This window comes from Brachycentrus maculatus, unplaced genomic scaffold (genome assembly GCF_059751285.1).
Source record: "Brachycentrus maculatus isolate JH-2025_06_01 unplaced genomic scaffold, ASM5975128v1 h1tg000024l, whole genome shotgun sequence".
Classification (NCBI taxonomy): domain Eukaryota; kingdom Metazoa; phylum Arthropoda; class Insecta; order Trichoptera; family Brachycentridae; genus Brachycentrus; species Brachycentrus maculatus.
In genome coordinates this window covers 1,115,494-1,130,000 of record NW_028280778.1, presented here as the reverse complement: position 1 = coordinate 1,130,000, position 14,507 = coordinate 1,115,494, and positions in this window count along the sequence as shown.

The window sequence follows — 14,507 nt, the reverse complement described above, 5'->3', positions numbered from 1 at the left end:
TGGTGGTGGAGGAGGAGGTGCACAGGGTGCTGGCGGTGGTGGTGGAAGAGGACAAGGTGGTGGAGGAGGAGGTGCGCAAGGTGCAGGTGGTGGAGGAGGGCAAGGTGGTGGAGAAGGAGGTGCGCAAGGTGCTGGTGGTGGAGGAAGGCAAGGTGGTGGTGGTGGTGGAGAAGGGCAAGGTGGTTGTGGTGGAGAAGGGCAAGGTGGTGGAGGAGGAGGTGCGCAAGGTGCTGGTGGTGGAGGAGGGCAAGGTGGTGAAGGAGGAGGTGCACAAGGTGCTGGTGGTGAAGGAGGGCAAGGTGGTGGTGGTGGTGGAGGAGGGCAAGGTGGTGGAGGAGGAGGTGCGCAAGGTGCTGGTGGTGGAGGAGGGCAAGGTGGTGGTGGCGGAGGTGCGCAAGGTGCTGGTGGTGGAGGAGGGCAAGGTGGTGGTGGCGGAGGTGCGCAAGGTGCTGGTGGTGGAAGAGGGCAAGGTGGTGGTGGCGGAGGTGGTGCGCAAGGTACTGGTGGTGGTGGTGCGCAAGGTGCTGGCGGTGGAGGTGGGCAAGGTGGTGGAGGAGGAGGTGCACAGGGTGCTGGTGGCGGAGGAGGGCAAGGTGGTGGTGGAGGAACTGCACATGGTGCTGGTGGTGGTGGCGGGCATGGTGCCGGTGGTGGTGGTGGGAACGGCGCTGGTGGTGGAGGTGCACAAGGAGCTGGTGGTGGTGGTGACGGCATCGGTGGAGCTGCGCATGATACTGGCATTGGACAGGGATTATACGATGGTGATGGAGGACATGGCAGTCGACATGGTGACGGATGTACAACCTACAAGAGAAAAATAATTTATGTTCTTAAAGAATAATGCTAAAGATTTTAAACTTTTTACAACAGTAATACCAAAAGCAGTAATACAATACAACAATAATAAAAATAATTTTCATTTATTTGAAACAATAACCAAAATGTATGTAAGTACAAACTGTATATACATACCTGCACCAAAAGGAGGACCACACAGGAGATCCCAAACAATGCTTTAGAATTCATCTTGTCTTGAGAACAAAAGACTGCAACTGAATACTTTTCAATCTGTTTGTGGCCTTTTTATATTCATTTTGATTCTCTTATCTAATATGATGCACGTTTCTGCATATGAAACGTTGCAAAGTCCATTTTATTTAGCATTTTTACCTGACAATCCTAAACGTACTAATCAGCAAAAAAGGCAGCTATTTTTTGTACGAATCAAGTCACGTTTTTATCACAGTTCTTAAAAAACTTGGCTACTCGTCATATTTAACATTTTCATCGTATTTTTTTTATGTTATGATAAATGTTATAGATATTTTCTGTTGTCTAGCTGTACCCAGTCACGTGTTGCAGTGGCTCAATTTGGTTAAATGGAAATGAGAGTAAATAGAAAGTACACATTTCTAATGTGGCTTATTTAACGATGCTTGAGAAGCAACGAAAATATTTTTAAACCATGAAACAATGCTATCACACTTTTAAGTGGTATTACACAAAGTGGACGATGAATGATAAGGAGAGTGTTATATTACCATACCATAATGTAAACAATGCTTTTAATATACATAACAATGCAATCATTTGAAGTGACAGCACCTGTCAATAAACGAGCCATCAGCCATGTACAATATTAAGTATTGAGTATGCTGCTGTTACGTTCAACATATGGCGCCGCCATTGGGTTAAAATAACGCTTTTAAAAAATAACCATCACATGTCATATGTTGCAAATTTATTTTAGACAGAAAATAAAAATACGTTCGTATTCGAATATAACGTTGAGTAAAAATTTTCAAGTAATCTTGTATTACTTGAGGAGATTTAAGATTTTGAGCGAACGACCATATAATTTTTTATGTAAATATATACATAGATTATAACACTCCCGAATTGTAATAAATGCAGCGTTTTGTGAAAATTACAATACATTCAAGATATAATTTGAATGAAAATATCGTTCAAAAAAATGTTAATGAGATGGCTTTAAATAAGGATTCAAACATGGTAAAAATATGTCGAGTAATTTGAATAAAAATATCGTTGAAAATATATTCATTGGATGGTTTAAAATGTTGAATATATGGTAAAAAAATAAGTATCTACTTTTTATTTATTAACAATATTTACAGACTTAATTAAGTATGCAAGCTAGTTTGGCAAAAGTATACACATATTCACACGTTCCCGTGAGCCAATGCAATAAAAAATATGTATCGAATAATTTGAATAAAAATTTCGTTGAAAAATTTTCATGAGATGGTTTTAAATGTTGAATATATGGTAAAAAAAATAAGTATCGACGATTTATTTATTTACAAAATTTACACAGTTTAGTACACTAGCTACTTTGGAAAAATTATTATTCATATTTACACGTTCCCGCAATAAAAATTATGTATCGAATAATTTGAATACAGATTTCGTTAAAAAATATTCATGGAAAAAGGATGGTTTTAAATATATAATATATATGATAAAAATATGTATCGACGATTCATTTACTTTAAAAATTTACACAGTTAAGTATATTGGCTAGTTTGGTAAAAAATATTTTACATATTCACACGTTTTCATGAGTCATACAAAAACATTTTTAATATCAAATTATTTTTATATCTCAAGTATTTCTGTCAAATCGCACATTTTTATCATTTGTATTTGTATGTACATATACGCACGAACTTCCGAAAGTTAGGTCGGTATAAAAGATGGTAATTGCAGTATATCATTATTCAGTTGGAGTAGTCGTGTTCTGAAGACACAATGGCTTCTAAATGGCACATACCTATCCACTGCATTGTGGCACTCTTCTTCGTGCAGGTAACACAATATCTTGTAACTAACAACTTGGTTAAAAATTCATTTTTTATCTCAATTATTAAACGTAATATTATAATAAGTTAAGCTTAAACCAAATAAGGTAAAAAATACAATTGTTTGTATTTTAGTTTGTTTATATTGTTCAAATAAGTCAAATTAAAATAATCGTTAAACAAATGAAATGTTTTGTATTAGTGCTATGATTTGTTGCTTGTCACAGTTTAACAAACGATTTTTTTTCAAGGCCGTCTATTCGTCTCCTTGCCGGCTACCGTGCCCACCTCCACCACCACCATGTGAACCGTGCCCACCTCCACCGACCCCATGTGATCCTTGCCCACCACCACCGCCGCCATGTGATCCTTGCCCACCACCACCACCGCCATGCGATCCTCGCCCACCACCACCGCCCCCATGCGATCCTTGCCCACCACCACCGCTGCCATGTGATCCATGCCCACCACCTGCGCCGCCATGTGATCCATGCCCACCACCGCCACCACCGTGTGATCCATGCCCACCACCGCCGCCACCTTGCGATCCTTGCCCACCACCACCGCCGCCGTGTGAACCTTGTCCACCACCACCACCGCCATGTGATCCATGCCCAGCTCCTGCACCACCACCTTGTCCTTCTCCCCCTCCACCAGCACCATGTGTTCCAATCCCACCTCCACCACCCCCATGTAATCCATGCCCACCCCCTGCACCACCACCACCACCATCCCCAGCCCCACCTCCACCACCACCATGTAATCCAGTCCCACCTCCACCACCCCCATGTAATCCAGTCCCACCTCCACCACCCCCATGTGATCCATGCCCACCCCCAGCACCACTACCTTGCCCACCACCCCCACCTCCATGTGCACCACCACCACCACCACCACCATGTAACCCAGTCCCACCTCCACCACCCCCATGTGATCCATGCCCACCCCCAGCACCACCACCTTGCCCCCCACCCCCACCTCCATGTGCTCCACCACCACCACCACCACCATGTAATCCCTGCCCACCCCGTCCTCGGCCACCATGCCCACCTCCCCCGCCCGCACCTTGTTCTCACCACAAGCATCGAGATTACTACTCTTCTCGTCAACTTGCCAATTACCTCTCTAAAATCTTGGCCAAGCATTAAGTATTACTTACATTGATAAATGTTTATTTTACCATAGTTATAAAGTTTTGCCAGCTTATTTTACATACTGAATAAAAATATGTATACTTACAACCTTTGTTATTAATTTCTGGTTTTTAAATATGTGTAAAGAGATATACAAGAAAAATACAAAATAATTTGAATTCTGATACAAACAGGAAAAAACCCTCGTTTGCAAACTTGTATTATTTAATCTTGGTTTCAATAATATTTTTAAGTCTTCGTCAGTATATTTGTAACTAGCCAACGCTATTTAACTCCTGGACCAATCATACCTTCTGATTTTTTTTATTCTATACAATATGTAAAGTTTGTACTTAGCTAGCTAGCTTATGAAATAGGCTAGCTATATTAATCCAACCAAATAAAAAAAAATACACCTTTTCATTTTACAATCTTATCCTTTACTTCATTAATAAAGTTTATTTCTTTAATAAAGAAAAACTGTTTTTTGATATTGTTGTTTATTATTTTGTTCGCCTCCATAGTGTAATGGTCAGCAGGCTCGGCTACCGTTCTGGAGGTCCCGGGTTCGATCCCTAGGGGGGTCAAATAAATATAAGTGATTTTTTTCACTGTAATATTTATTCAATTCACCCTGGACTGGTCCTGAAGCGGGGGGCTGATCAACTTTCCTTCATGTGTAAACGATCAAGATAACACTGCGTTTATATAAAGCAGTGCCCTATGCCCTATTGGGGTGCGGATAAGGGTTTTATGTATGTTTATTACTGTCATACAATCATTGACTTGGATCTAAGTAAAAACACCATTTTTTGTATATATTATTATATTTTTCTAAAAATTTCATAAACCAGTATCAACTTCCAAATAGACTGTTGTTTTTATATCACAAATGCTAAACCAATTTTGTCAATGTATTGTAAAAAATGTGTCTTGATTACTGAATTACATACTCATCATGGTACTTCAAAAACTGTCAAAAAAAGTGTTATTCGTTTTCTTCCTCTGGCCATTATCCGCACTACATAGTGCATAAGGTACCGAAATTTAAAAATCCTAACCGATAACATACTATAACTATCAGAACTGAAAGACCATATTCCTTTGCGAGGCTTATTAAGGGTTTTGTTTTAGTTTTTAAATTTGCACTATCATTTTTCTTATTTTGTTTTTACCCTATGTTTTTTTATATTTTCTCATTTTTTATATTTTTATGTTTATTTTAAATATGCTTCTTACCTTATGTTTTTCTCATTTATTTATTTTATATGTGCTTCTTATGCCTATTTATTATACCTGTTTATTGTTTTTATTTTATGTATTAATTTTAAATCAAACACAGATTTTTGTTGTCACCCATAAATTATCGATGCACGTGTTAAAACTGTCACTTAGAATTGTACAGCTACATAAGGACCGTAGTCCATTTGATATTCACATTCGTTTGATAATGCCCTAACAAGGCGAAACAATTGTCACAGTATAATTTTTAATGTGTTTTTTGTTAATAAAATACAACTTAGTAGACTCAAAAAATCTGTGTTTGATTTAAAATTAATACATAAATTAAAATGGAGTTCTACAAATTAAACGCCAAGTCAATAAATAAAATATATTGTTTTTATATTTTGCCATGTATTAGTATCTCGTCTGCCTCCGTAGTGTAATGGTCAGCACGCTCGGCTATCGTTCTGGAGGTCCCGGGTTCGATTCCCAAGGGGGGTAAAATAAATATAATTGATTTTTTCATTGTAATATTTATTCCGTATTACCCGGTATTAACGATCAAGATAACACTGCGTTTATATGATGCAGTGCCCTATGCGCCATTGGGGTGCGGATAAGGGCTTGAATGAATGAATTAGTATTAGTTTTGGTTATTTAAAAAAAATCTCTGTTACTTTATTATTTGTGTTCCAGTCTTGTTAACCTTAATCCCATGTCCTGAAATGAGAAATAGAAATTACTCATCGGGAATATTATATGTATATATGACTTATATATATACATAATATGTTTTGAAATAAATAAATAAATAAAAATAATAAAAAAATCCAAAAGCACAGAATTGTATCTAAATATTTCTTATAATTGGGCATTTAAAGCAGGTTCTTACGTTTCATTTTTTTCTCATTTCGTAATCAAAGGACATTTGTTTGAATTTTATATTTCATATACGAGTTTTATTTTTCCTCAAGTTTTTCTTTCAGTCATATGAGTCACTTTTATTAGACAGTTTCCTAGGTAATAGATCTTCCGGGATCTTGGTACTTTCGCGCAATTTTCAGCATCCCAGACGGTTGGTCACCCTGTGAATGTAGCCGCAGGCGAAATAAGAATTGAAATATGTCTTTAAAAATGGTTCAAACTAAAACTTCATTTAAAATATTGGCCAAGTTAAAAGCACCTGTAACCATAAATCAACGTTATTATGAACCTCAACTTTTAATTTATATGTGCTACAATAATATTTTTTAAATAATTTAGTTCTTAAATGTATGTATTTTTTTATGTAATTAAAGGGGTTAGGAAGGGAATTGTAGGAATAGTACATTTATAAAAAAAAAAATGTACGCGTTCTAATGTAACGTGTTTTTATAATTTCAAAACAATCGGTGAATAAATTTAGATTTTGAGCAATTACATTTTATTAATTTAGTTATTTATATAAAAAGCTAAACTGGAGTCCTGAATATTTGTCCGAATCCGTAGGTTAATGTTCAGCACGCTCGGCTACCGTTCTAGAGGTCCCGGGTTCGATTTCCAGGGGGTGTCAAATAAATATAAGTGATTTTTTCACTGTAATATTTATTCAATATTACCTTGGACTGGTACCTGAAACGGAGGGCTAATCACCTTTCCGTCATGTGTAAACGATCAAGATAACACTGCGTTCATATGAAGCAGTGCCTTATGCACCATTGGGGTGCGGATAAGGGTTTTATTATTATTAAACTGTAGTCCTAGTTCAAACCCTAATGTTTGTAAGTGAAGTATGAATTTAGTAAAAGCAGGTTCAAAGAGGACTGAATGCAGTCTAAATACGATCCCTAAGGCGAATGTGCAAAACGATGTGTGCTAGATATTTGAATGGAGAAATAAGGAATTAATGCAAAGCTGAGATTATCGTATCACTATCGTATTAAAGTATTATCGAGTGAGGAAAGAATGGTAAAATAAATTTATGAGAAAAACTAGGCATGATCTGGTATGTCAAATACTTGAAAGCGGTCGGATCAGGAATCGAAATTTTCGGCGGGTATGTATGAGGAGATGCATGAATATGGAAGAGGCGAAGAATGTTGGCAAAGAAAGAGTAGTGTGGCATTATATTCTCTCTGCCTATCCCTGCGGGGAAACGGCGTGATGACTAGTTAGTTTGTAAGTTTGATTTTCATTACCTGATCCGGCCGTCACTTTATGGCAAAATCTATCCATTTTTAATTTAATTTTTACTTTCTGAATACCACTATTTCTTAAAATCTATTAATTGTGACATGTGTTACGATGCATTCCGCATTGTTTTCAACATCGAAACACGTGTGACAATAAATTTCAAGAAATAGCGGCATTTACCAAGTAAAACTTAAATTAAAAATAGTAAATTTTATGGATAACATTAAATGAAAACATATCAAATGCAATCATGGTCTGAAAATATTTCGTTTCGTGAAAAAAATTATTCTAAAAAAAATCTTAAATTAAGTTCGTAAATTGAGTTCGTAAATTTGTTCGCGATCATCAAAAATACCTGTGTCTAAATTGCTCCCCGATTTTGCGGGAGTGACCTTAATCCCGAATCGTCCTGCGGGAATACTCCAGCGAGGTTTTCGCCAGAGCGCTGGCGGTGCCGTTTGTGGGTAAACAATAAAAAGATTTATCGCTCCCCGAAGTCCAATAGTCTGTGGCCTGGGGCCACTTCTCCTAAACTGTGGACACCCCATTCCGCCACTTATACCGGGACTTCTGGCGGGAATTACGGGAACTTAGCCCTGTACGGGAGATTGCAAGACACGTGCTTACTTGTACCATTATGCCACTTGAATAATGGTCATTTGACTTCATCCTTGTTATATGTACAGATTCGAATATATCGCTCACTCCTTTCAAGAACGTCATATATCAAAATTCGTCGATTTTCAGCTGTGCTTGGCGTTTTGTGCTTCATTTACATCAAAGTTTTTGTTTACACTTATTAATATTTTTGGTATTGCTCACTCCTTTCAACAATGTCATACACATATCAAAAATTGTCAATTCTCAGTCATGTTTTCGGAATGCCCAGAAAATGTACTATATTCGAGCAAAAGCGGCATATTTTTAACTTAATATTTACCTGCTACAGGGCAAAAAGTGTTGTTTTTTCATTTTGAAGAAAAGTAATTGTTTTATTCTTTTTACATAATCTTCATGATGTTTATTTTTAATACATTGTATTATATTTTTAAACATTAAAAACGATCTCCTGAAAAATCAAGTTTTTTGATTTATGACGTTGTTGAAAGGAGTTAGCGATATGTCGCTCTATGTTTTGTAGGTAGGTATACTAAATCCCCTTTTCACATAGAAATAACACGTTCCAAAAAAATCTCTCTTTGTAAAATGTTTTTTTTAGAAGCAAAAGAGAAATATTTTTGTTTTTATTATTTACAAAAATACTTCAATTTCATACTATTTCTGTGAGCTTAAGCGGCTCATTATTAGAAATAGGTATCAAATTGTAGTAGAGTGGATTCGAACCGAGAAACTCTGACTCAAGAGTCCGCAACACTAACCACGAGACCACAACCCGACACTCCATGTTCGCCTCCGTAGTGTAATGGTCAGCACGCTCGGCTACCGTAATTGACTTCATCCTTATTACAAAGATTCGAAAATATATCGCTCTATGTATTGTGGTAATACTAAATTCCCTTTCACACGGTTTCGAAACAACACGCTCCAAAAAATGTGTAGAATATTCGCCACCGTAGTGTTATGGTCAGCACGCTCAGCTACCGTACTGGAGGTCCAGGGTTCGAATCCTAGTGGGGGTATAGACCATCGTAATTTTTGTGTTTCACTTTTTTTGTTATTTATAAATTTCATAATCTTTTTATTTAGTGCGTGTAAACATAGCATCACTATATTCTTACTTTATTTTACTATTCTATTCTATATGCTGTATATGTGTTTATACATTTATCATAATTATATATTATGTTATTTCATTTCAATGAATAGTGTACGAGTATGGTTTCGCCTTTAAACGTAAGAAAGGGTTTCAGTTGTTTATATAATATTTATTATTGAACTAATATTCTTTTATAATATTCATTATACAATAATATGATTTCTACTTTAATCTAAAATAAGTGAGGTAACGGACATAGAACACAAGGATGTGGAGGTAATGGGCAGGGTGGCGGAGGAGGTGGTGGGCAAGGATCGCATGGTGGCGGTGGTGGAGGGCAAGGTTCGCATGGCGGTGGTGGTGGAGGGCAAGGTTTACATGGCGGCGGTGGTGGAGGAGGGCAAGGATTACATGGTTGTGGTGGAGGAGGTGGAGGGGGGCAAGGTTCACATGGCGGTGGTGGTGGAGGAGGGCAAGGTTCACATGGCGGAGGTGGTGGAGGAGGGCAAGGTTCGCATGGAGGTGGTGGTGGTGGAGGGCAAGGTTCACATGGTGGTGGTGGTGGAGGAGGGCAAGGTTCGCATGGTGGCGGTGGTGGAGGAGGACAAGGATCACAAGGTGGTGGTGGTGGAGGAGGGCAAGGTTCACATGGTGGTGGTGGTGGTGGTGGTGGTAGAGGAGGGCAAGGTTCACATGGCGGTGGTAGTGGTGGTGGGCAAGGTTCACATGGTGATGGCGGTGGCGGTGGCGGTAGCGATGGTGGGCAAGGCAATACAATATTTAGCGGAGATGATCGCTGTACGACAATTTTTCTAGCAGGTGAATTGCAAGCAGATGAATGTCGACAAGGTAGAGAATGAGCCACCTAAAGAAATATTAACATTTTATTAGAATGAAAAATTACGTGGAATAAAATTTGAATATTATTTTAATTTAATTATTTCTTCTAAATTCTTCACCACAATACTTTGAGTAAAGTTTACCACAAATAAGAAGTACAATATTATAATTCAATTTACTGTTTCACATTTTAAAATAAAAAAACTTGAATATTTATAAAACGAAACTAGAATTAAAATAAGAATTAAAACCAATATTTTTAGCTTTTCCACTTTTTTATTTGACCAGCGACCGGGTTTCGTCGTTACCGACATCATCAGACTGATGATGTCGGTAACGACGAAACCCGGTCGCTGGTCAAATAAAAAAGTGGAAAAGCTAAAAATATTGGTTTTAATCTAATAATAAATTAAAAATGCAATTCCATCACGAAGTGTCAGTGGATAATATAAATCTATTAAAATAAGACTTTATATTTTTTTAACAAAGAATAAAAAGTTAATTAAATAATTTTTAACGCTTTATACCTGCACTAGAAGGAGGACCAGAGCACAGAGGATACCTATATGACTCTTTGAAGTCATCTTGAATAAAAAACACTTCTCAGTGAAATGATGCAGAGCATTTTAAAACAGCTTCTTATATATTCATTTTTGAGCAATGCGATAAGACACCATCATAACTTATCAACAGAAAAATGAATGATAACGTATTACATTCATTGAATCTGCTTTTAATCACAATAAACGTGTTTTTTTTTAAATAGATAAATCAGGTATTTAAACTATGTTGGCGATTTCCGTAAAACAATTTTATTATTGTGATCTGGAATTTGATATTTCGCACGAATACGTTTTCAGAACTGATTCAAAATGAAATGCTTATTATCACTTGTGCACACGTTTTAAATTTAATTTGAAATCGCAATAAATGATTTAATTAATATTTCCGATAAATGAATTCGTCAAACAAAATTTTGCTTTTTGTTGACAATTAATATGATGGATATCTGATGCATGCAAATAATTACATATTAATATTATTTTTAGTTTTCTGTAATATGTGTTGTTAAATTTATCGATATATGAAATGCTTGAGTGTTAATAATATTTCAACATTTTATTTTCGAAAATGACCTATCATATTATTTTTACATTGTTTTTTGACACCTCAGCATGGATGAAGAAGAATATAACCAGCTGCCTGACATATCGCTCACTCCTTTCAAGAACGTCATAAATCAAAATTCGTAAATTTTCAGTTGGGCATGTTTTCGGAATGCCCAGAAAATATACTATATCCCAGCAAAAGAAGTATATTTTTAAGTTAATAATTACCCGCTACAGGGCAGAAAGTGTTGTTTTTGCATTTTGAAGAAAAGGTATTGTTTAATTAGTTTTTAAAAATAAACTAGTTATTTTTCAAATGGAGAAAAAACCTTCAGCTTTAACCTAAAAACATCTGTTACACGGTAAAAAGTTCAATAAGTGGCTTGATGTTTATTTTTAATAAATTGTATTATATTTTTATACTTTAAAAACGATCTCCTGAAATATCACGTTTCTTGATTTATGACGTTCTTGAAAGGAGTGAGCGATATATGAAATAGAACCCGTTCGGGGATCCAATACAAATGATTTGAAAAAATACTTTATGGAAAGATATATATGTAGTGTTTAGTAATATTTTCTTATTTTATTTTTACCTTATGTTTTTTTATATTTTCTCATTCGTTAAACTTTCTCTTTTTTTATATTTTCTCATTTGTTTACTTTAAATATGCTTCTTACTTTATATTTTTCTCATTTATTTCTTTTAAAAGGCTTCATATGCCTATTTATTATATTATTATTATTATTTTTTTTTTTTTTATTTATTATGCTTGTTTATTTTTTTAATATTTGCCATATATAAGTTTTGGTTATTTTTTTATATCTTTTTTGTAACTTTATTATTTGTGTTCCAGTCTTGTTAACCTTAATTCCATGTCCCAAAATGAGAAATAGAAATTACTTATCGGGAATATTAAATATATGACTTATATATATGTAATGTGTTTTGAAAAATAAATAAATAAATTTATATGATACAAAATAATCCTTATAGTTTTTACTTATATTTGACTGTTAAAGGCTCAACGTTATCCGATATGAAATATAGGTACTCAAAACGGATTTAAAGGTGAACTATTTACAGTTTCATTAATGACTAAATATTTTACTGAACGTAATGAAAATACTTGATGTATTGACTTATCGTTTTCGGAAATGTTGGTAACAATAAAACATTAACAATGGCGTTGATATCTCAATCTACTACAATACAATACAACTACTAATATCTACTACGGTGCGGACTTCTCAATTTAAGAAATGTCACGATTTTAAGAAAGTTTTTTTTGTGTACGTAATTTACGTAATTTTTACATTTTTCAAATCCAACCCGCCACACAGCCTCCGAACAACAACCCAATTTCTGAGTTGACATAAAATATTCGGAGCCGAAAATTTCAATTTTGCTGACGGCTTATTCCGCAATCAGCAAATTATTTTCTAACCCTGATTTTCGCGCCTGGAATATTTTCTGCCGGCTTCACAAATAAATCTCGAACCAACGGAGGTCGCGATAATGCACACTAGTCTTGCTCTTTAAATTTAGCACACAGATCGCTTTTGTGTCAGCACATTCCGACTGTTGTCTACCCGGGATGGGCGCCAATTAAATTGGAATTAATCCCGGGAGATTTCCGGGATCCCAGGCAGGGCAGTTAGTTGACTTCGACTAGCCACTAGAACCTTGTTAATAGGGTCATCAGTTGATATTATTTTGATTGTACTTTCTAGATAGTGAAAAGTATAGTTAAGTTATTGAATATTAAAAGATTGACAAGTTTATTCTTACAAGTATTTATTTATTGTTAATTTAATTACTACACTAATTATTACTAAATACAAGTATTTATTAAAGTCGGCCTCCATAGTGTAGTAGATACCGCGTTCGTAGAGTGTTTTTTTAAGATGGGAGTTCTTCTTCTTCTTCTTCTTCTTTAGTTAAGACTGTGTCCTTTTATTCTCGCAGTCCGCTTCTGGGAGGTGGAAGACCAACTGTCTTTCCATCGTTTAGGTGGTCTTCCATCGTTTAGGGGTCTGGTACCTCTTATGCTGCTATCTTCTGCTATTCTTACCACTCTACCCAAACTTGCTTTTCCCACATGATTTCATCTTGTAGATATAATCAATCTTTGTACCACTTAACGCGGATAAGGATTAGTAAAAAAGTACTTATTTATTTGGTATATTAAAATTATATTGTACTAATTCGTAAAAATGTCACATTTATTGATTTGACAGCTGAAAATATCGCTAGTCTGTTTTTGGTCGGTTGGGAGATTGCTTTTTAGCAATAAAACTGTTTTCTGTATATGAAGTTTAAATAAATAAATAAAATATGTTTATGCATATAAATTAAATTAAGGGAGCTATAAATATGTGCATTTCATCCTCACCTTCTACCCTTGGTGTTAAAATGTTGCGGTAGTACCTACACATCTAAGATGGAGAAAGGTTAGTAGAATAAATCTTAAAACTCCAGTGGTTTCAAATATTTCAAATAAATAACCTTCACCCGCAGCGGTAGGTGTTATCTCTCGGTGATAATTCGCTGATTCTTCTTTCAACCCTTATTTGAGGGTTCAGATTTTGTGAGGCCTTTTCTCACGTGTCTAGTAAGCAGACACGTGTGCTCGTAACACCCCTACATGGCACCCGGAACCTGAAACCGCACTTAAGTTGTCCTTAACTTCTCATTGGCCTACAGGAGACAACCAACTCAAGAAATTGGGTCTAATGAATCCTTTCACAAAAATAATGAAAACGTTTCAAGTCCATTCTTAAAACAAAAGCTCTAAGTCGTTTTAAGACAGTTGATGATATGTTTAATATGATATATGATGGAAGACTGAGAAAAACTTGCCACGATCAAGTATGCCAAATACTTGAAAGTGGTCAGGTTACATGAACGTAGAAGAGGCGAAGAATATTTGCAAGGACAGAGTAGCCTGGCGTACTATTCTCTCTGCCTAAGCGGCGTGATGGTTAGTTAGTTAGTTAGATGATATCTAAATTATTTATTTAGTTGACTACCATACTGGCTTTGCGAGTTCAGTTTCTGCCAATTGCATATCCTACCTGCTGCAGACAAGCCTCTAAAATATAAGCTTTGCGGGTTTAAATATATTTGCGCAAAACTGCGTTAGAAGATCTTTTAACTTTTTAGATTCAAGAAACAGTTGATTTTATGCATTGTTCTCTCCACATTTGTTAATTTTTTTTCTATATTTCATAATCGAATATGGTTGTGTAGAATTTATTAAAGAAAATCTCTCTTAATTAAAATCAATTTTTGTTTGATTCATTCCTATAATAGACTGGTTTAAAAACTTTAATCACTTGTGTAACGTTCATCATTCTGACCATTACTGAACATTCATATTACATTGAAACTTGTATTTTAGTACTATAAATCCATTTTTTCTAGATCCCTTCATATATTTCAGGGTTTATTTTCTAAAATATACATGAGAACAAATTTGCAATGAAT